The sequence below is a fragment of the Ictidomys tridecemlineatus genome, chromosome 11 (genome assembly GCF_052094955.1).
Source record: "Ictidomys tridecemlineatus isolate mIctTri1 chromosome 11, mIctTri1.hap1, whole genome shotgun sequence".
In the NCBI taxonomy this organism is placed as follows: Eukaryota; Metazoa; Chordata; class Mammalia; order Rodentia; family Sciuridae; genus Ictidomys; species Ictidomys tridecemlineatus.
In genome coordinates this window covers 120,022,793-120,045,519 of record NC_135487.1, presented here as the reverse complement: position 1 = coordinate 120,045,519, position 22,727 = coordinate 120,022,793, and the positions used below count along the sequence as shown (strand labels likewise).

At 38.0% G+C, this 22,727-nt stretch overlaps 1 protein-coding gene and 1 non-coding gene across 10 annotated transcripts in view; both read right to left on the bottom strand.

Annotated features, from left to right (window-relative positions):
* The window catches only part of LOC110599556 (C-reactive protein), a 153,835-nt gene that overhangs the window by 47,686 nt on the left and 83,422 nt on the right, over positions 1 to 22,727 (bottom strand). For 3 of the 9 annotated variants that reach the window (XR_013428145.1, XR_013428148.1, XR_013428150.1), the window contains 2 exons: positions 4,780 to 4,900; positions 468 to 3,741 (listed from right to left, as the gene is read on the bottom strand). The exons of the other annotated variants lie outside the window; for them this stretch is intronic. The gene's annotated coding sequence lies outside the window, so the exon portion shown is untranslated. Of the gene's footprint in view, positions 1 to 467; positions 3,742 to 4,779; positions 4,901 to 22,727 lie in introns of those variants that run through there. 9 annotated transcript variants of the gene reach the window in all.
* On the bottom strand, positions 5,184 to 5,256 carry Trnaa-agc (transfer RNA alanine (anticodon AGC)). The gene has a single exon. It is a non-coding gene; the product is annotated as a tRNA-Ala (tRNA).

Sequence of the window (22,727 nt, the reverse complement as noted above, 5' to 3'; positions counted from 1 at the left end):
ATTGGCAATCAAAAGCTAATAAATAACTTTCTTCCCCTACCTCTTGAAAAAAGACTCTTCAGTGATTTTTAAGTATAGAATACATTATTATTAACTATAGTCACATGTTTTACAATAAATCCCTTAAACTTATTCCTCAGATTTAACTGAAGCTTTGCATTCTTTGACATGGAAATTGCTTAGATTTGAAGTCTTTTCACCACAAGAAAGGTGAGGATGTGAAGTAGTTCCTATATCACTTATCTTGATGTAGACATTTCAAACTGTATACATATTCTAAAACATCACATTGTAAATGATAATGATATACAATTTTTGTCAATTAAAATATATTTAAAATGTTAAAATGAAAATGGTATTTTAAACTTAGGATGCATTACAGTAACATGTAACAACACTATGGAAATGGGCACAAAGACATACAAAAAAACTGAAGTTACAGATACACTCATTTAAAATTATTAAAATTTAAAATAAACATGCTGCCTTTTAACTCAAAGAACTAAGAATATATAAACAACTGGCACAAAAGAAGTAGTGAAATAAAAGCAAATATTGGAACTCTTAGTAGATATTAAGAAAATATTAGTAGATATAAATATTAGACATCAAATCTGATTACAGAAAAAGACTAGTGAATCATATGTTTGATCAGAGAAAGAAGGTATAAATAAATAATAATAAGGTAGAAAAGCGCCTACACTGTGTAACATTACACATAAGTTTATAGAGATAAAATTAAACCTAAATGAATTGGAAAATTTCTAGGAAAATATGAATTTAAAAAATTTGAGAAAGAATAGGAATAAAACTTTTAATAACTCAAACCATAGGAGAAATTATTCCGAAAGATCCATTCCTCCTTGAAATGAACTGGTCCCACGTGGATCATGGGTAATTACTGCTAATAATTAAGAAATAGAACATTCCCAGCATATAACAATTGTTTCAGAATATAGAAAAAGATAAAAATCCAAACAACTCATTTTACATTGCTAATATGATAGTGTTACAAATTCTGGTCCAAAAAAATATAAGAAAACTTATACTAACCTTATTTAAGAATGCAAATTAAAAAGTATATAAATATTAACAACCCAGATTAATCAGTATATTCAATGAAAACTACCTATACTCATTACAACCAAACAGTATTCATCCCAGGACTGTAAGAATGGTTTAGATTAAAAAAAAAAAAAAAACTATCCAGTTACTTTATCTCATTAACTGAGGAAAAGAAAAATTATATCAAATAAATACTAAATACAATTTATAACATTTAAATCTATTTTTATAAATAACAACTTAGTACTAGACCAGAATTTTCCCTTTTAAGACGCAAATTTAACAGTAAACTTACAGATATTGTATTTAATACTGAAGTATTTCAAGCATTACAAGTTGGGAATGAAACATATGTCTTCTGTCATACCCACTGTTCAAATTTTCCAGAGGTCTTAGCAAAAGACAATAATACTATTTTTAAAAGCATAAACATTAATGAAAAAATATAAAACTACAATTGCTGACAAATAGTAGAATTGCTTATTTAGAAAATCCAAAACAACAACTGATAATTAGAACTAACAAGAAAGTGATCAAATGCATGATCAGTAAAGAAAAATTAATAATTTTATTGTACAAAGCAATAAATCATTAACATATTACAGAAAACGGCATTCTTTTAATAATAACAAAAAGAAACAAAAAAAACTAAGCACCATGAAAATTAAATTCAGGAACTCATGCTAACAGGTATAAAGTAATTTTATCTAGCACAGCATATTACTGAGGCTATAATAGACAAGTAAAGGAAAAAAACACAACAACAGAGATCAATGAATTCAATATAATTTAAAGGTTACATTTTGTAGAGAAAAAAATTTTGTTCAATAAATAGTAGTGACAAAATCAACAATCAATTCAGAAACAAATTGTGCCCTACATCACAACATTCTCAAAAATAAATTATAAATATTCATATAAATGTGAAAACAGAAATTTAGAATTATAGTAAATATATATGAGAATATATTTTATGACTTGTGTATAAAAGACTTTTTAACAAAAATCAAAAACAACGAAAGTAAAGCACTGATATATTTGGCTACATCAAAATTTTAACTTCTGCAAGACTGCAGACTTCATTAAAACCTTGCAAGACAAGATACAGATGAGAAAATATTTGCAAAGTCTACAACTGACAATGAATCAGTATCTAAAGATGGTAAGCATCAAAAAGCAAACAGAAACGGAGAAAAGCTTTGTAGGTATGTGCAAAGACGGTTGCAGAATTGTGAAAACTGGAACCAACAAAAATATTGGAAGGTAAAAAGTGTTTTGAGAGGTGAAATTCTAAATAAATTATCATTAACATTACAGAATATTTATACCATGTGGCAATTTTTAAAATGAGGGAGCAACATTCACATCCACAGGAAATCTCCAAGATACATTGGTAGTGAGTTTAAAAAAATTTTTTAAAGTTTCTGAAAAATACCTAGATCTTTACATGTCTTTAACAAGGGGCAGAGGGAAGAGAAAAAAAAAATCATAAAAAGCCAGGTTTGGTGGCCCATACGTGTCATCCCAGCAATTTAGGAGGTTGAGGTAGAAGGATCACAACTTCAAGGCCTGCCTTAGCAATTTAGGGAAAGTCTGTCTCAAAATAGAAAGGTCTGGGGATATGGCTCGGTAGTAAAGCACCCTGGGTTCAATCCCCAGTACCCCAAAAAAGTAATTAGTTAATTAAATAAACAAAATGAATAATATTATTTCCTTTAGGATAGTAGGTGATTAGTAGGGGGTGATTAAGGATTTGGGCTCTTCTTTGATTTTATTTTGATCTGTGAAGTTTGAATTGTTTACAGTGAGAATACAATTCACGTATCATTTTGTGCGACCTTAATTAATTGAATTCTTTAAAAAGCCTTGCATCCTTGCGATGCCCACTCCCAAACAAAGCAAGCACATAATCAAGAGGGCAGAAGCACCTCTCACGTCCTTACTCTGCGTCTTGTTCTTGTTCTTGAAGGTTCTTAAGAGAGTCTGCACTTGTGGGCTAAAACTCCACAGCAACTCCAAAGAAAAAAGCGCTAATGGGCGACTCCCGGAGCCTCTAGTTTGGTAAATTGAGAAGAAAAGAAAATGGCAACAACCACAAGTTGCGATCCCTTCAAGTGTTTTCAGGAAGCAACTGACTTTTATTTTGTTCTAGGGCAAAAAAATCACTTGAAGGTCCTTTTAATTTTCTGATGTCTTTTAAGCTCATCCGTTGAACTTGGAAAAGATATTGAAATAATCAAATATAAAATGTTTCAGTCGAGCAGGTTGTGTTCCATTAAGTGATATGAATTGCATGTGCCATTTAACATATCTTTATCCCCACAGATTGTATTCTAATTGGTAAATTTATCTTCCCTGTGTGAGACTCTCTTGCTGATTCTTGGAAGGCCTGTGTGTTATTATTCAAGTCCTTACACACCAAAGAAGAGAGTGGGGGAACGGCTATAAAAGATGTTCAGACTTAGCATTTCATCACTGGAGAACAGAGTGTGAAAGAGATGGCTGGGCTGTTGCCCCCACTGGACTGACGGTTACTGTCCCATCTGTGATGTTATTTAAGACAAAATGACCCAGATGGTATCAAAGGTACCGATGTCTGTCAACTAGGTTCAGCTGCCTTTGAATAGGGGAGGAGATTTCATCTTCCCCAAGGAAATGAGCAGTCACACTGTGATCCTAAAAAAAAATAGGCAAGATTTCACAAGCAGCAAAACTTGCGGTTTCACCTAAGGAAAGTGAAGAAATTGTTCCATATCCCTTTGCTTCTAGAAGCTGGAGTCTTGCTTGAAAAAGAAGAGTTAGGCTTGTTGCAGTGGCACCTGCCTGTTACCCCAACAACTTGAGAGGCTGGGGCAGGAGGATCACAAGTTCAAGGTCGGCCTCAGCAACTTAGCAAGACCCTGTCCCAAAATTTTAAAAAATGGAAGGCTAGGTAGGGATGTGGCTCCGTGGTAGAGCACTCCTGGATTCAACCCAATACCACAAAAAACAAAGGGGTAAGGTTGAAAGGGATTCTAATTGATAGTAAGGGAACAGTACTTTATAGAGTGAGCCCGAGGGCCTACTGCTATGAAGAACAAAAGCAGAGACAGGTTCAATAGGGTACCCATGTAGTATGTGCCCACAAGTTCTAAAACTGCATGTATTCATTAATTAATTTTCTTAATCTTAAAGTTGGAGAGGTTGAAAGTAGGTATTTACTTAAAATAAAAATTTAGGGCAATGGCCATAAGTTTGACTTTTTTGTTGTTGGTGGTGGTGGTTTTGAGCATTTTGTTTAAAAATTTTTTTAACTGGCTCTCTATGATTATATATAATAGTGGGATTACTGAGATTCATTTGTACCTGCACAGAGCATAATTGGTCAATTTCATTCCCCAGTATTTTCCCTGCCCTCCCCTCTTCCCTTCCTCTGATTTCCCAAGCCTCTACTCTACTGTTTTTTTTCTTCTATTTTCGTGGTATCTCTCTTCCTCCGCCCCTTTTTTTTCTCTCTAGCTTCCACACATGAGAGAAAAGCTAGAACCCTTGACTTTCTGAGTCTGGCTTATTTCATTTAACTGATTTCTCTAGATCCATCCATTTTCCTGTCACTCTGGAAAGCAGTATGCAGAGGCTTCAAAAGACAGGAATGGAAACACCATATGACCCAGCTATCCCACTCCTTGGTATTTATCCCAATGAAGTCAGCATACTCTAGTGATACGTACATACCCCCATCTGTAGCATCAAAATTCACAAGATCCAAGTTACGGAACCAGTATAGGTATTTGTCAACAGACGAATGGATCAAGAAAATGTTCTATTTGGTTTTGCTCCTGTTTACTCGAGAATCCTGTGAAATAATTTAGAAAAATGTATATGCCTTCTCATACATTTTTAATTTGGCAATTAAAATTTTTCATCACAAGTTTAAATAATTGCAAAATATATAACTTCTGCATATTATAAATATTTACATTTTAAGATGAGAACACCATATTATTTTTAAAATATATTCCATAGAAACTAAAATTTCATATATTTCATCCATTTAAATATATATTAACTAGCTCTTTTTTAATGTTTACTTTTAGTTGTAGTTGGACACAATACCTTTATTTTGTTTGTTTATTTTTATGGGGTGCTGAGGATCGAACCCAGGGCCTTGCACATGCTAGGTGAATGCTCTACCGCTGAGCCACAACCCCAGCCCCTAAACAAGCTCTTTTTAACAGTAAAAATTTACAGCATTCCTTGTCTTTCTTTTTTCCTTTTCCTTCTTGAACTTATATTTCCATTCTACTTCTCCCAAAGAATTTTATCATAGTGTAAATTTTATGCTTGAAAGTATATTATTGATCACACTATCATAATTTCCTGTAACAAAGACAAAAAAAAATGAGCAAGTGAAAATACATTTTTATTTAAGTTCCAATAGCCATAAGAATCTAAATGGTAAAGAATTTCTTCTGGATTAAGTTATCATTTCAATTTCTATTTTCATGTGGTTCTGATAAGTAATTTTAAATATAAAAAATATGTTTGGGCAGGAAATACATTTCTTAATAAGATAGATGAGACTTTTTAAAATTAATTTATACCTACATGGATGAACATTCTTCATTATGAGAGGGAGATTTGTCATTAATTTTATTCCCTTTTTAATGTAAACGCTGAGACAACTGTTCATATATATAAGTAGATGCAGATGCAAAAAGGTTTATTAATGTCCTTCATTTCCTTTTAATTCTTTGCAAATTAGATACAAAAAAACCACAGTTATCAATCAACAAAAAATTAATTTCTATCCACTGACAACCTAACAGCATTCCTTCAGGGCTGATGAAAGCAAAGACTTGGAACCACCGAGCTGCATAAGGACTCATTATAGATCATTACAGTAGTCATGCGCTTCTCAACACTGGCACCGGTCCTTTAAGATGTCCCCTTTGTGGGCACCTAGACACTTTTAGTGTTACTCCTTGAAATGCCTTCATTCACCCCAGCGCACCCCAGTGAGAACAGGTGAGATAAGAGAAAACACTAACACCCTAAAGGCATGCTCATCTTGAGGTAGACATATGCAATCTGCAAAACGGGTTGGAAGTGCCCGAGACCCAGACAACTTGCTAATACCTAAATATTAAAATTGGAATCATAAAATCACTCAGAACAAAAAAGAAAGAAAGATCTTTTTTTTATGATCTCCAAATTGGAAAGGTGTTTCTGCCTAGGAAGAAAAAAAAGCTGACATAACAAAAGAAAAATACTGATTAGTTCCACTCTATCAAAGCAAAAATATATACAGAGAAAAATCTCTCGTAAATCAGAAGATAAATGACAAACGGGAGGAAAGTATTTGCAGCTTACATTATACTTAAAGGCCTAATTTCTTTAATAAATAAGAAACAAAATCAAGAAACCATAGGAAAAGAAGAAAAACAAAAAAATAGCAAAAGATAATTCCTAGAAAAGAATATCAAATAGTTCTAAAAACAAGAGGTACTCAATTTCAGCCCAAAAGAAAGAAAGCAAATCAAGCAAGCAAGCAGGAAGGGAAAGAGAAAGAAAAAAGCAAGGCAAAGCAAGCAGGTAGGATAATTCAAACTACAAGAAGCCACGCAGGGCATGGCCCATAGTTCCAACCACACAGGAGTCTGAAGCAAGATTGTTTGAGCCCAAGAGTTCAAGGCCAGCCTGGGAAACATGGCCCAGATGCATGTCTCAAAAACAAATAGCCACAACAACAAGCATTACAACAAGCTATGACTTTTCACCTAGTGCATTAACTAAGAGCAAAAAGTTTGAGAAATCACTAGGTTGTCCTGCAACTTTTTGAATTATTGTCACTGGACTCCAGCCCCACCCTTCTGTACTCCATGAGGTCAGCTCTGGGACTCTGCCCCACCACCCGAGCTCTGCTGTTCCACTTGGCTCCTTGTCAGGAGTTAGAGAAGGAGAGTAGCAGGCTGCAAGAGGAAGAAGAGATTTGTTCTTTCTTATCGACTTTCCGTTTCTCTTCGCATCACCACAGAAAACTTTTTCACTTAACAGCACATCAGGGCTTAGCCGCTGCTACGACCAAATCCAGTTCGCACTTTTCAACACTGAGAGATTCAGCCTGACCGTTCCCCTTCTCAGAGAACCATCACTATCCAACCAGTCCTCCTGCCAGAAGTTCGATCCCAGCACCACCAGGTCCCACTGCCAGCTCACAGCAGCATCTACACCTCCTCAGAGGTCTGAGTTTCAATGCTGTGATGCCCTTCCTCCAAACTTCTAAACTTTAATAATTTCAACCTCTTCCCTTGTTCTCCTAGCCCTAGAGATGATGGCTGGTTTCTGTAATTACCACCTCTCCGGTGGATGCTTCAGTATTCTCTTGTCTTTAATTCTCTTCTTAACAACCTTATACCTAGTGAACATACAACATTTGTTGTATGAGACTGTTGAAGTGGTTGGTGTGGTTCCTGACTGGATCTTGACAGTACAGTGGGCAAAGGTGTGGAGACTCAGGCCATCTCACATTATTGGAGGGAGTGTTAATTGATACAGTTCCCAAGAAACTTGGCGATTAACCAGCAATTTTATTTTTTGGGAATTTATCTGAAAGATAAACTCGTATCTATGTGAAATACTGTGTACAAAAGAAAATTCACTGTATTTTTTTATAAAAGCATAAGATTGGAGGGGTAATTACAAGCTTGCCAATTAGTGCATGTTTTTTAAAAAAATACAATACAGTCATTAGTGAAACACTGTGCAGAAATTAAAAAATACTCTTTAGAAAGCTCTGCTCTGTACCACTGTGGAATGATCCTTGGTAAGTATAAAAAGAAAGGTGTGAAACAATGTGTTTATATGCTGCTTCTTCATTTAAAAAAAAGTAAAAAGAATATATGTTTGCATAGAACATTTCTGAAAGGATACACAATCAACTGAGTGCCTGGGAATAGGATGGGAAAGAGGTAGACTTAAATTTTACTGTAAATCCTCTTGGCTCTCTTGAATTTTATTCAAGATATATATATATAATTAATAAAATTAATCAAAAAAATTTAAATATCTAGTGAAGAAAAAAATACAAAGGATTTTCCAGTTGGAAATTGCATATGGAGCAAAATATTTATCTGTACTGTTTCCTGAGATCATGTTTAAAAAGATGCTAAGAGAATAAAACTTATATAAACCCGCAACAATGAAGAGAACAGAAGAGAAGCTATTAGCAAGTAGAATATTTCTAGACATTTCTGCAAGATACAATAATAGATAAGAGATTCCGAGGCTGAGCAAGGGAGATTAAATAGCCTGGAATATGTGAGGGAAAGGAGGTGCCTACAACCCAGGAGGAGAAGCACACCAGGACAATGCAGAGAAACCCGGCCCATCTCTAAGACCCAGAACCACAGACAATAAAAACCAGACCCTGAAAATTATTAACAGCATCGGTTCCCACAATCTCCCCTGATCCTTTGACAGAATGATTGGTAAATAAGTGTTTGGGTTTCATGCCCAAAATAAATACCTATACAAAGGGCACTTTTCTAAGGAAAAAGACCAAACTAGTGAAAACAAAGAGAACTAGGGATAGTATTAGGATTATTAGGATCCAGAGGTGTAGGGAGTCCTTTAGATTGTGTAACTCCCCAGCCCAAAGACTGACTCCCCACATAATCATCCAAAAGCCTGATGCACACGTGAGCATACAGATACACACACACTACACACATTCTAGACTTCTTCAATAGTCTTATTTATAATATGATATATAATAATAGATCATAATGCATCATGTTGTATATATATTGGAGTAAGAATATAGCAGTCTCAGGATATAACTGGAATAAGAAAGGAGAAAAATAACTGGAGGCAGTACAGATTATTCAAAGAAGAAGAGAGAACTCAGAAATAAGACTCCAATAATTCTCAGTGATCATAATCTTATATAGAGGTATTATTAAAAAAAAGAATCAGAGAACCAAAAAAACAAGGCATTTACAAGTAAAAGCATGTAATTGTCAAATTAAACATTATTAGTAAATAATGAAAATATAAAATGGAAAAAAAATTCTTAAGCAATAGTACCCAATGATAAAAAAGACAGAAAATGGACTAATTAAAAAAAAAATTCAGAAATTCAAATAGTCAACCAATATAAATTCCAGAAAGAGAAAACAGATACTGGGCAATTGTGAAATAAATCAAAGAAATTATTAAAGCCACTGGGGTGGCACACTCCTGTAATCTTAGCTACTTGGGAGGCTGGGGCAGGAAGATCACAAATTCAAGGCCATCCTCAGCAATTCAGCAAGACCCTAAGCAGCTTAGCAAGACCCTGTCTCAAAATAAAATAGACAAAAGCCTGGAACATGGCTCAGTGGTTAAGCACCCCTGGTACCAAAAAAGAAGAAAAAAAAAAAGAAAATCATTAAAATTTGGCGGATAATTTTTTCAGACTGAGATCTTCCACCAAATACTCAAAACAACCGTTACTTACATCTAGTCCCAAACTCTTGAAATGTCAGAACACCAAGTGTCAAGGGAAAAAAACCTTAAAAATTTCTTGCGAGGAAAAAGCATTCCAGTCAATTATGATAAACAAATTGATATCAGACTTGGAAATCCAACATACATTTTAAAAGAGAAAATCCTTCACAGTAATATAGCAAGAAAAAAAAAAAGAATAATTTCCAGCTAAGAATTTGATAGCCATTTCATGATGAATCCAGTGTGAGAACAGAACAAAGACATGTTCAGATGTGCAAGGATCCAAACAATGCCCGTGCCTTAGACCCTTTCTCGGAAATTACTTTAACACACTCCAGCAAAGCTGAGTGAAGCTGGAAAAGAGACATATGATCAAAGAAACTGGGACTCCGTCAGAGGAGAGTAATGGAAAAGACTCGAGATGACATCTGTCAGGCCAACCTAAATAACCACCAGCCCAGATTACAGAGAAGGGACAGTTGGCTCCAAAGTAAGGTATCAATAGGTGCAGGGAGGAGGGGAGTAAAGAAATGCCTTTAATTTGGCCGCGTCTTTACAACCATCTAAGGAAAAATAAATAAAGGAGATTAGAGACTCCAAGGAACAACCACAGAAAAAGCTGGAGAGGAAACATAATTCTACCATGTCACTTGCCTCTGATGTGAACAATTTTAGCTTTTATATTTAAAAAATATATAGATAGATAGATAGATAGATAGATAGATAGATAGATAGATAGAACCTAGAGGTACTGAGCCACTGAGCCACATCCCCAGGCCTTTTTTTAATTTTATTTTTTGTTTTGAGACAGGGTCTCCTAAGTTGCTTAGGGTTTTGCTAAATTGCAGAGACTGACTTCAGACTTGCACGATTCTCCTGCTAACTCAGCCTCTCAAGCCTCTGGGTTACAGGCCACACCACACCTAGCTCAGTTTCAGCTTGTAGAATCACTCTGTGGACAAAGCTCATAATTTTTATTAGGTTAAGAATTGATTAGTAAACTCTACTAAATCTGGTGGTTTAAAAATATAACGCACCGTTTATCGTTGTAAACACAAAACATTTTTTACTTTTTTTTTCCAGTTTTCTGTTAATGGCAAAAGAATGGAAGCAAACAAAGTTTTACTGATTTTTGAGACACTAATGCGAACAAAATAAAATTAAAATATAAAGCAAACAAGAAGGAAGTGAAAGGAGAGGAAAGAAGTAAAAGAAAGTTGTATAATGTTAACTTTTTTATCCTCTAAAATGTAAAGTGCGGGGCTAGGGATGTGGCTCAGTGGTAGAGTGTTTGCCTCGCACGTGTGCGGCCCTGGGTTCGATCCTCAGCACCACGTAAAAAAAATAAATAAATAAAATGAAGGTACTGTGTCCAACTACAACTAAAAAATAAATATTCTAAAAAATGTAAAGTGAGAAGACAGGTGTTGTCTATGGGGTCTCTGCTGTCTGGAGTTGAAGGTTACAGTGGAATCATTGAAACCGTGATACAACTTCACTCAGGGAAAGTGTAAAAATTGGATTCCCTCCTTTTCTGCAAATAATCGGAAGTCTATAGATAGTGTTTAAAATGGATAAAATAAAAAATAACAAGCTGCACATGACAGCACAGGCCTGTAATCCCAGAAACTCAGGAGGCTGAGGCAGGAGGATCACAAGTTCAAAGCCAAACTGGGTAACTTAGTGAGATCTTGTCCCAAAATAAAAATAAAAAGGGCTGGGGATGTGGCTCAATGATCAAGCACCCCTGGATTCAAGCCCCAGGTACCACAGAGAATAATAATAACAACAGTAATGATAATGATAATGATGATGATAATAATAATAGTAATAGAAAGAAAAGAAAGCAGGACTTTTTCTTAGAAAAGTGAAGGCTACCTCCATAAAAACATAAATAATTTTGAAAGTTCAAAACTATTGCCTGCATGGAATAGGACGGGGTGGTAGAATGACTTTTCCTTAAAACACTTCTGCACTATTTCATTGTTTTGTTTTAGTTTTGGTTTGGTTAAGATTTTTTTATTTTTTGTTTTTTTGGTTTGGTTGTTTGTTTTTTCAGTGCTGGGGATCAAACTCGGGTCCTTGTACGTGCAAAGCAAGCACTCTACCACTGGGCTACCTCCCCAGCCCTCATCTTTTTATTACAAGCATCTATTAGTTGGATAAAATATAAACCTAATTTTCAAAATATTTAAAGAAGTGTTGCTTCACATATTGGTGACACTGAAGATTTGAAGTAGATGTGGGAAATATGAAAGGGATCAAAAATAAGAAAGATTACTTAAAATGAGCTAATAATCTTTCAATAGCATTGTCTTTGAGGTTCTCAGTAAAAAGTATGAATGATTTGAAGACTGTATAAATTTCTTAGCAACTCAAAAATAAGGGTGTGGTGATCCATGCCGATAACAGGAGGCTGAGACAGGAGGATCATGAGTTCAAAGCCAGACTCAGCAACTTTACAAGACCATAAACAACTCAGTGAGACCCTGTCTCTAAATAAAAATACCTAAAGAAGGGTTGGAGATGTAGCTCGGTGGTTAAGTACCCCTGAGTTCAATCCCTGGTACCAAAAAATAAAAATAAAAAATAAGGCTCTTCTTTCCATTCCCAAAGTGTTAGTGAGCCAAGATAAAGAAGAAAAAGTAAACAAAACAAACAAACAAAAACAAAAAAAAAAACAAAAAAACAAAAAACATTGAATAGGATCTCAGAAGTCTGGACTTAAACCTTACATCTGCATCTGATGCACAGCTTTTAAAAATCAGTCCTCCTGCCTCTACCGCACTCTGCCAAGCGAGAGGGCTGCTCTAGATCAGCTGATCTTACAAGCCGGGGACACCATCCTCCTACAGACCATGGTGAATGTCTGTGAGGCATTTTGGGTTGTCACTAAGATTAGGGAATCTGTTGGCATTAGAGGGCAGAGCCAGGATGCTCTGCACTTCCAATCTTTGGGATAGTCTGCACAGCCAAATTGTCTCTCATGACTTCGCATGGTTTTTAAGAAACAATATGGTCATCATAACCCAAGCCTAGTGCTCCTTCTATTTGTTTTGCTTGTGAACACTGAATACATTTTACATGATTTTAACCTAAGCTGGTGTTGGGAGCCACTCTGGAAATACACGCCCTTAAGTCCTGAGCAAGAGGTACTAAACAATTATTGGGCCCCCCGCAATAACTTGGGCTTTACCTCTGCTTGGAAAATGAGGTGTGGCTCCAAGGAGTGGGCGTCACCCAATGGGGTTGAGTTACATCCCACCTGTTTTTTCCAGATTTTCCAAATCCTACTGCTTTGCCCTTATGGAGATAGAATGTTCCATGAAACCTCCCCTTGTGTGTCCCCTATATATAAGAATAAAGAATTTCAGTGGCTCTCTCTTTCCACCAAACCCTAAGGTCACAGAGCCATCCCCATATTTTGAAAAGGTATTTTTGTGTGTCTGTGTGCTTTCTTTGCTGTTTTCTTAAGTTACTGGAATAGTCAGATTTAGGAACCCAGCATAAGTCACCAGCTAGGATAGATGGCAATAAGCTAGATTTTCTGGGAATGCTTGCTTCCTAATTTTCCCAAGAGTTGTTCACTTCAGAAAATTATGTAACCAACAGCCAACTGTTGTAACAAATCTCCACACATGTATAAGGTCACATCTGTGGCTATTGAATTCACAGTGATTCTACGTATAGTCACAAGCATCCAATTTACTACATCATCTACTGAAGTCATGCTCCAACATTTTCATGTTGAAATACACAATTTATCATAAACTGATTTCCTTTTATTTTACATTGCGGTTTAAGCATTCTATTGATAAGCTCAAGTTATGGGACTGATAGGTTATATTATCTAAGGACTTCAAGTCAAGATAATGGAGAGTATATGATAAATAAATGAATTGGATTTGGGCAAAAATCTATCATGGGTCTAGGTAGTTTCTAAAACTCCTACCAAGAATCTAATATAGTGGTCATCCTTTAGTAACCCCAGGTTTGTAATGTGTCTCTCACATTCATATGGAGTGTGGTGTACTTTCTTAACAGTCAACTGATAATGAAGAAAGAAAATACATGCTCACATTCTTTCATAGCCATTTAAACATTTAGGAAGTATCCTAATGGTCCAGAATGTTGCCTGATTTCCCTCTCTCATTGATTCTGTGCAGATGTCAATGCAATGGGTACAGATGTGGCAGGCACCTGGTGGATAGACCTTCCACCTTCTGTGGCCACTGCAACATGTTATTAAATGCCCGTTATCAGGTAGTCAGCACATACTTTCTTAGATGTCAGTGCCTCACACACACACACTCTTTCTTACAGAAGCTTATTGTAAAGGTTCTGCAAAATAGGACAAAATTCTATTTCACTTCTGAATTTTACTAAAATCTTTCCACCCCTGGGAAGAATTCCTTGGCAGTTTGTCTCTTGCTGTCCTACTCCTCTCTTTTCTAGAATAAATGACTCCCACCATTTTTTACTCACACGTGCATAACACAATGGTTTTTATCATGGGAGCATAACTTTAGGTTTATAGGGCTCCTCTTCTGCTAGTCTGAGAGCAGGTACTGTCTCTTTCAGGATTTTTTCCCATACGACTTGACTCAGTAGGAGGCTTTCAGTTAAAATGCATTAGACCAATGGTTGAGTAAGAGAATGAGGGATTTCCCAAGATCTTCACAAAGGTATTCTAGTTTCCATTCATGCATTGCTCTCATTCTTCACATTTCCTCATAGACGCATATATCCTATTATTTATCTGTAACTTACAAAGTCCTTTTTGTACGGGGCTTGCAGGATTATAGAACTGTGTCTCAGGACACATTTACAATGGGGATTCCCACCACAGTAATCTCTTGCAGGCAGCTGCTTATCTCCTCTGTACTACAAATGTCAGAGAAAACCTTCCATTGTCAGTATCCTCTCCTGTCTTGTAGGAACTTACCTCCAGGAACTTTCCTTTGTCCTGATTTCAGTGCCCCAGCACATTTCACGGGAGATGGAGCAAAACTGGCACTAAGCCTCCTCCAACTTAGTATTTCCCCCCATCCTTTTCTCTCTTGCTCCTTTGGCCCTTCTCTATTCCTTCCCCAACTATCCCGTTGCTTTCTGCAGCTTGACCGTCGTTCGACTCTTTCTGGGTGCTCCTGGCCCTGGGTCACCCTGCCTTGCTGACGTCTGGCGTATATGATTCTATTACTACTACTTCAAAGGCTGAGGAAGAGGCCTGCCTGCTCCCCCTTGGTTTCCCATTTCCTCCGGGGTCCCCTTTGGCTGGTTCATCAGGGCTCCTTCTTTGAGTCCCAGGACTACCTCCCTAGACTGACCTTCCCCATCCTCTCAAGACCACTACATACCTCTCTTGACCACTACATACCCCTTGCCTCTGAGCGAGCAACACAGCTAACTCTCCAGGAGGGAAACCACGATTTTCATCAATAAACACCTTAGACCAATATTCCAGTGTATTTTAGAATATTTTTTTCCTGTGAAATATTCACTGAATTTTCTCTTTCTTCAAATATAAGGTCTCTATCCATCTCTGATCCTTAAAATAAAACAACTCTGGGCACAATTTTGAAGTGCCAACATATAACATGGCACAGCCAACACAGTGCATCTGAGAGCCTTCGGTACACGGAGCCTGATCCCAACAGAAAGAACAGGACTGTGGTCCTGCTGCTCATGCACAGCAAGAGCAGCAGATGACATCCTCTGGACACACTGGATTTGGGTTTTGTTTTGTATTTTTTTTCTTTTTTACTAAATAGCAAGTATGAATGAACTCACTTCTATTCAAGAAAGACAATAAGAACAATACAGGAAAAAAATGAATCCCAAGAAAAATATTGCACTAACGGGTGAATAAAACGAGAAAATATATAGTACTTCTAAGGAATTCCCCCAGAATACCTTGAATAATTTGTTAAAAAATTATTTGCCCATTAATAGAAACAGAGAGAAAATTAGCACCACCACCCACCCCTCCCAACTGGAGGGAAGGCGATTTTTAAATCTTCTAAAATTCTGTCCTCCTTTTATTCCATGGAGACTTTACTTCCCTTGTTCTCCTGATTATAAGTTTCTTTGATCAAGAACACTCTCCTATATCCTTAGTTTTCATGGTCTCAGTGAAACATCTTAGGTATGTGCTGTCCAAAGCAATAGGCACTGCTTAAACTTTAATTAAAATTAGATAAAATTTAAATACAGTTCCTCAGTGCCATTAGCCACATTCCAAGTGCTCAGCAGCCATCCAGGGCTAGTGGCTACCATTTTGAATAGACAAAGTGCTTTTAAATAGCCACAGGTGGCTCATGGCTTCTGTTTTAGACAACATCGACCCACGTTGTTTCCCTGAGAAAATGAAAATGTGTTCTCAATCACAGAGCAGATAAAACAAACATTTCCTTCATCACGGAAAGTCCTACTGGTCAGTGCTGGTCTAGAGAAACACCCACTTCCAGGCAGGGCTGATTAGAGTTCCTTTGTAATCGTGGCATAGAAAGGTAACATCACCATAGAGGATTTATAAAACTCAAGAGCCAAAATGTCTTGCCCTTTTAAATGTGGTGGAAACTCACGGGGCTATGGAGCAAAAATGTAAGCATTCCACGTACAAAAGATAGGAGCTGTGACTGGGATGTAGATGTGCACAGACACGGACAAAATGGAACAGGAAGAGGCTCATTGAAATGTTATCAATAAAAGAAGAGGAAGAAGCTTATCGTGTAGGAGCTGAACAGAAGGGACTCCTTTGGGGCAGAGTTGGAAGGTGGTATGGCTTGATTCTGTTAGGAGTGTAGTCGGTGCATGTCCTGAATTCCCTGAGCCAGCCATTTTAATATGAAAGGGTAGAAAGAAGGAATGAGACTGGAAAATTTGGAGTAGGAACCTAGCAGGATTACTACTGCCCCCGTGTACCCTGGCATGGAGTTAACCTGTCCATTCATATAAAAACAATATACGGACCAACAGTCCAGGCTAGCCCTGAGAATTTTTTTTTTAATTCTTTGTAGGTAAAACGCTTACATTTTATAGGTATAACTTTTGTAAAGTAAATGCACATACTAAGTGGCTATATATGCTCTAATTCCTGAAACCAGTGAATCTTCTACCTCATGTGGGCAAAAAGGAAAATATATTAGATCAGTGCCAGATCCACTCCTTCTCCTGCTGTGCTCTGGAGTGAGGATATTAGCAGCTGACTTTCAGGACACAGATATCTTAGAAACCCTTGACTCCAGATAATAGCTAATAATGTGAACGATTTTCCAAACTGCATCTAAAGGCTTTGTTCTGGGGACAAGAAGGGGCAGGGTCATTCCCAGCCAGGAAAATTCATGAGAACTCTTTAGGAGAGATCTAAGATATTTCCAGAACTCCAAATTCCTATTGTCGTGATGGAAATCCTGGGAAAAAAAATTTATTCCATCCACTATTTTATGGAAATCATTCAAAATATAAAAGAGCTTTTTTTTAACCCAAAATTATTTAGAGAGGTTAACAATTAGAAATAAAACCAATACTCATTCTGCTCACTGAGTCAAACCTCTCAACTTTTTGTCTTCCTAACTTCCAGTTAACCTCAACCCCCATAAGCACTTCTCAAATCTAACATGGCTGACTTTGACTTATTTTGTCTTCTACCTAGACTTCTAACACACCTCTGATTTGGTGTCCCTACAGCCATCCTGTCCCCTTCCATACCAGTCTACACAAAGCAGCTGGAGCAAATATTCTAAAAATATCAACTCTCACATTTAAATTATTTCAGTGGTTCATGTGTAAGAATTTGCCCCATCTGCATGAAACCCACTTGAGGTGGCCTAAGCCAATGTCATTTACTCACCTAACTCCATGATCAGTCTAAGTGATGGAGCAGAATTGTTCTTTCTGTCTGCTCTGCTGTCCCTAGTGATGACCTCCAGTCTTTGGGGCCATCATGTAGAAGACTGGAGAAATAAAGCAGTAGACTTTTCCTCACTGTCAAATGTCCAGAACTGGGCTACAGAGCCTCTTCTAAATTCAAGGGAGACCAGGAAGTTGAGCATTTTAACATCCCATTCATCATAGAAAAGTAAGTCAAGAAAAATAAGATTGGAGAGGGAGTTAAAGGGGCCAACCTTCTTAACTCTAGGGACCTTAGCATGCATTACAAGCTCCTTGGTAACCGGGACCTTGTTTAATCCTCTGACTTCATTTCTCCTCATGCCCACCTCAAACCTCAGTGTTGCACCTTCGTTATTTTCAATTCTTAAAACAGGTCAGAATCTCACTGACTCCAAATGTTTGCACATACAGTTTATTCTGGTTCACATCCTCCTATGAACAGCTAACTTCTGTTTTTTGTTGTTGTTGTTGTTTTCTTTCTCAACTTAGAGGACACATCCTCTAGGAATGATTTCTACACATCCCAAACCTTGAGTAGGTGGCCCTCCCAAACTTATTGATTGTGCTGTCAGTGGATGTTCTATGTGCAGATGGTCCACTATGACAAAGTCCTTGAAGGTGGGATCAGGTCCTGCCATGTTCATGATTGTGTTCTGAGTGCCTGGCCTGGAGTCTGTCAAAAGGCTAGGGGTGATCACTGCTTGTTGAATAAACAAGGCAGGGATACTCACTAAGAAAGTGATTTTTTTATTGTTATTCCTGAGTATATTGGAATATATCCTATTCCAAGCAAGTAGCATTGAGCTTCCTTGTCTCAAGTCTCCAAAGGCAAGCAACCAAAGATGTTGGAAATAATACTCCATCAAACATTTGTTCTCCAAAACTCTGAGATCTTTCAGAGATTATACTGGGGAAGGCAGACATCTGGAGACATCTAGGAAGAATGACGAGAACTATGTTGGGAGAGGGGCAGAGGCTGGCAGATCCAGGGAATATTAGAGGTCTTGGTCCCACTCTCAGCCAGCCCCTGGGGAAGAAGAAGAATCTCTGAGAGGATGGCTGCAAGGTGTCCCTCAAGATCTCTGGGTCTCTGATATGATTTGGATCAGGAAGTTTCTCCCAAAAAGTTTATGCTTTGAAAGCATGCTCTCAGTACAGCCAGGTTGAGGCAAGAATTTCAGGTAATTATTTGGTCATGAAGGCTGTAACCTCATCAGTGGATTAATCCAGTTGATGGATTAATAATGTGAATTGATTATTAAGTGGTAACTATAGGCAGGTGGGGCATGGATGGAGGAAACAGGTCCCACTAGGGGCATGGCTTTGGGGATTATGTCTTACCCTGACTTCTAGATGGCTCTCTTCTCTCCTCCCCTCACTTTCCCTCCTCTCCTCTCCTCTCCTCTCCTCTCCTCTCCTCTCCTCTCCTCTCCTCTCCTCTCCACTCCTCTCTCCTCCTCTCCTCTCCTCTCCTCTCCTCTCCTCTCCTCTCCTCTCCTCTCCACTCCTCTCCTCTCTCCTCCTCTCCTCTCCTCTCCTCTCCTCTCCTCTCCTCTCCACTCCTCTCCTCTCTCTCTCTCCTTCCTGGCAGTCAGGAGGTGAGCCACTTTCCTTTGCCATGCCCTTCTAACATGATGCTCCACCTCAGACCAGGAGCAACTGAGTCAGCTGGCTAAGGACTGAAACTCTGAAACCAGATCCCCCAATATACATTTCCTCCTCTAAGCTGTTCTTACCGGGTGTTTAAAAAAACTGTCTAACACAGACTCACAACCTGGTCTAAAATGCCTATGGTCTATTTGCTAGAAGCAGCAGAGTTGCAGATGGCAAGGGTCCATATGAGCTTGGACAATGGTCATCTCATCAGCACCTAGTGGGACTCTCTGACATTGGACTCCCTAGGACCTTTACATGACTTTGAGGACACAAATAGGAAACCCCAATGATGACTAAATTAGAAATTTTCAGCAACTCTATAGGACCAAAGTCCAAAGACTTATTTAATTTGATTTAAAGCAAATAGAGATGTGACATTTCTTGCTCACCTGAGTTTATTGAATAAGATTTATATTCACAACATAAATGGATGGCTTCGTGATTTATGCCACAGCCGTATGATGGATGAAATAATAAGCAGTCATTCAAACGAACAGTGGCATACCCAGAGAGAAATAAGCCTCACAATGACAAAGTTCTATAAATGGTGCTTATTACCTGGTTTTATTCTCTCTGGACACCCTTATTTTTAACCTAAAAATCTGGATCCATTCAGTCAAGGTATGTCAATACGAATACCTGAAAGATCTTTATAAAATTTTTAGAAAAATAGCAAATGGATTCATTGAGACTGACTGCACTCACATTCTATAATGAGAATGATGTGTTTATTGTACCTATGCCATCATAATGACTTGGCCTTTTGGGTTAAACTATGTGTCATGATTTGCCTCCTCTGTTCCAATTAAAAAAAAAAAAGGGAGAATTCTTAATCCCTGTAAGATAAGTGAACTGGTGGTGTCTGTCCTGGTCACATCTTAATGCCATTTCCTGAGTCCCCTGATAGTACAAAATCCCATACAGTTTGATCTACTCTTTACTGTGATGACTCAATAATTGGGCTTCATTATGTGATTACACACCGGTTCAAATTAAAGCTTACAGTACTCAGTTTCTGTCTTAGTTCTTTATGTGTAGCAATAGCAAAGTCCCACAGACCATATAATTTATAAAGAACAAACATTTATTTCTTACAGTTCTGGAGGGTAGAAAGTCAAAAGTCACGGGTCTTGCATGTGGTGAGGTCATTCTTACTGCAACAGGCCGCAGTGGAGGGATAAAGGACAAGAGAACTCAAAAAGGGTGGACTAAACTCATTGTCTTATCAGGAACCCACTCTCCTAACAACCAGCCCACTCCCACAATAGCTGCATTAATCCATTCATGACAGTAGGGTCCTCACGACTTAATCACCTCTGAAGGCCCCACTTCTCGATACCGTTACATGAGGGATTGACTTTTCAACACATGAAAATTGGGGGACATTTTCAAATCAAAGCAGTCTCCTGATTTTTCTGGAACATCTGACATTTTCCAGCCCTCACGGAGTTGTAAAAGAGAATTGACTCACATTAACAGATATCCTTCATGGGTCTTCCCTAAGCCCAAGAGTTACATCAATTTTTTTCCCCCTGGGGATTTTAACCCAGGGGCACTTTACCACTGAGCTTTGTCACCAGCATTTTTTTATTTTTATTTATTTTTTTTTTTTTTTGGAGACAGGTTCTTGCTAAGTTGCTAAGGCTGGCTTTGACTTTACGATCTTCCTGCCTCAGCCTCCCAAGCCACTGGGATTACAGGTGTGGGCCACTGCACCCAGCTTACATCAGTTATTTCCATACATCCCTAGACATGCTGAGTTATGTCTCCTCTTGGGCTTTTATTATTATCATCCGCTTTTCTGAAGCTCATGAACTCTCTTCTGCGTATTGTCACACTCTCACTACCACCCCTGTCCTCCTTGAGAAAGAAACCCCATGTGCATTCCAAGGTTGTTATCCCCTAGAGCTCTCCAAACACCCTCACTGGGTGCCAAGACCTGATGCTCTCCTTTGGCCTCAAAGTATTGAGGAAGTTTGCTCTATTTTCCCATGAAGTGGGGGAACCTGATCTCGTCCCCACTCAATGCAGGACCAAAACTGCCTTGCTTTCCCCGCCCCCCACCATATGGCTGAGTTTTTTAAAAATACATCTTACTTGGCTCCTATGTGGCCCCAAATTTCCAAATGTCTGGAGAATGTGTCCACGGAGACTAACCAGGAGAAAAACCAATCTGAGATACACACTAAGCTATCCTCCTGTCTCCAGTTTTCCCCAGATGTCGAAAACAAATGCCATCTCTAGGATAAAAAGTCCTTGGGCAAATTAACTCCTCCCAGTTCTCTACTATCTTATCAGACATGTCATAATCCAGTTTTCTGGTTTCTGCTGTATACATAAGGCTATAATTGGCACTAATTTTATAGTAGACTCAGCCTCAGCCATTTATCCCTATTTCTAAACCACAGACACAAAAGCAAGATGTCTTCTCTGACAAGCAGGATCCCTGAGATTTTCATAAAGCTTTAGGTAAGATTTGCAGAGCAATATGGAAAAAATGGGGAATAAAAGATTTGCAGAACAAATGTGACTTTCTCTCTTCAATCCATCCAATAGAAAATTCAAAAGCTCTAGCTGATTATAAGAGCATTTCCCTTATATTGTCCTTTATGCACAATTGAACACCATGGAGTAATCTAAAAATTACATCTCAGAGCCCAGAAATTGATCATAAACTGATCATAATTCATTACAAATTGAGCACAAACCACCAACTCATTTATCTGAAGTCATGTTCTGCTAATTGTAACTTTTTTCTTCAATATTTCCCAGCAGGAGAAAAATATATTTTCTCCAGTTGCATTCAAAAATCTCCCCCCTGTGAATAATTCGTTGACTCCTCTTCCTTCCACAATCTTCCTCGCCCTCATTTCAAAGGTAAAACAAATTGCTCTATTAGTTTTTACTCCTACAGGTCGTCATTCACTAATCTGCTACCACACGTATCCGGTTGGAATGTAATTGCTTGTGTATGTCTACCCACCCAAGGACTGGGGCTGCACCATCTTCACTGATTCATTAATTCATCTATTCAATAAAGATCTTATTTCATTCTGTGCCAGGCACTGTTCTAAGCCCCACTTACCAGCTCTCTATCTTGAGAGACATTAAATGACTGAACTGGAAACCGAATGTTCAGTCCTTGTTCCCAGTGCTGATCCAATCACGAGGACACTTTTGAGAAAAAAGCAAAAGAACATGGTTCTGCTCACAAAGGAGAAGAGCAACAGATTCCCCTCACAAAGGCTGCCATTCTAACTGACAGGGAGAACCGGAGGGCTTTAAAAGGGGGAGATGGGGGCACAAGGGCTGTTTCCCAAGTATCATCATCAGAGGATCTAATTAATGTTGGATCGATAGCCTTGAAAGAGCTGTTGTTCCAGTTTCCAAGTCCAGAGTTTCTTTCATTCTTGTGGACAGTGAGTGGAAGGACAGATCACTCACCCTAGGACAGGAAGAATGTTCACCTTATTTCCCCCATGGTTGGAGAGGGGAAGAGGGAGAAAAGAAAAGAAATAAAAGCAATGTCAGTTTTGAAATAAGCCCTCGGTGGTCAAGCAGCAGATTTATATTCAAAGCATGAAGTGGACCCCGTTACATGAAAGGCACCCCTGTTAGTTTTTGACTAAGCAACAGGAAAGGAA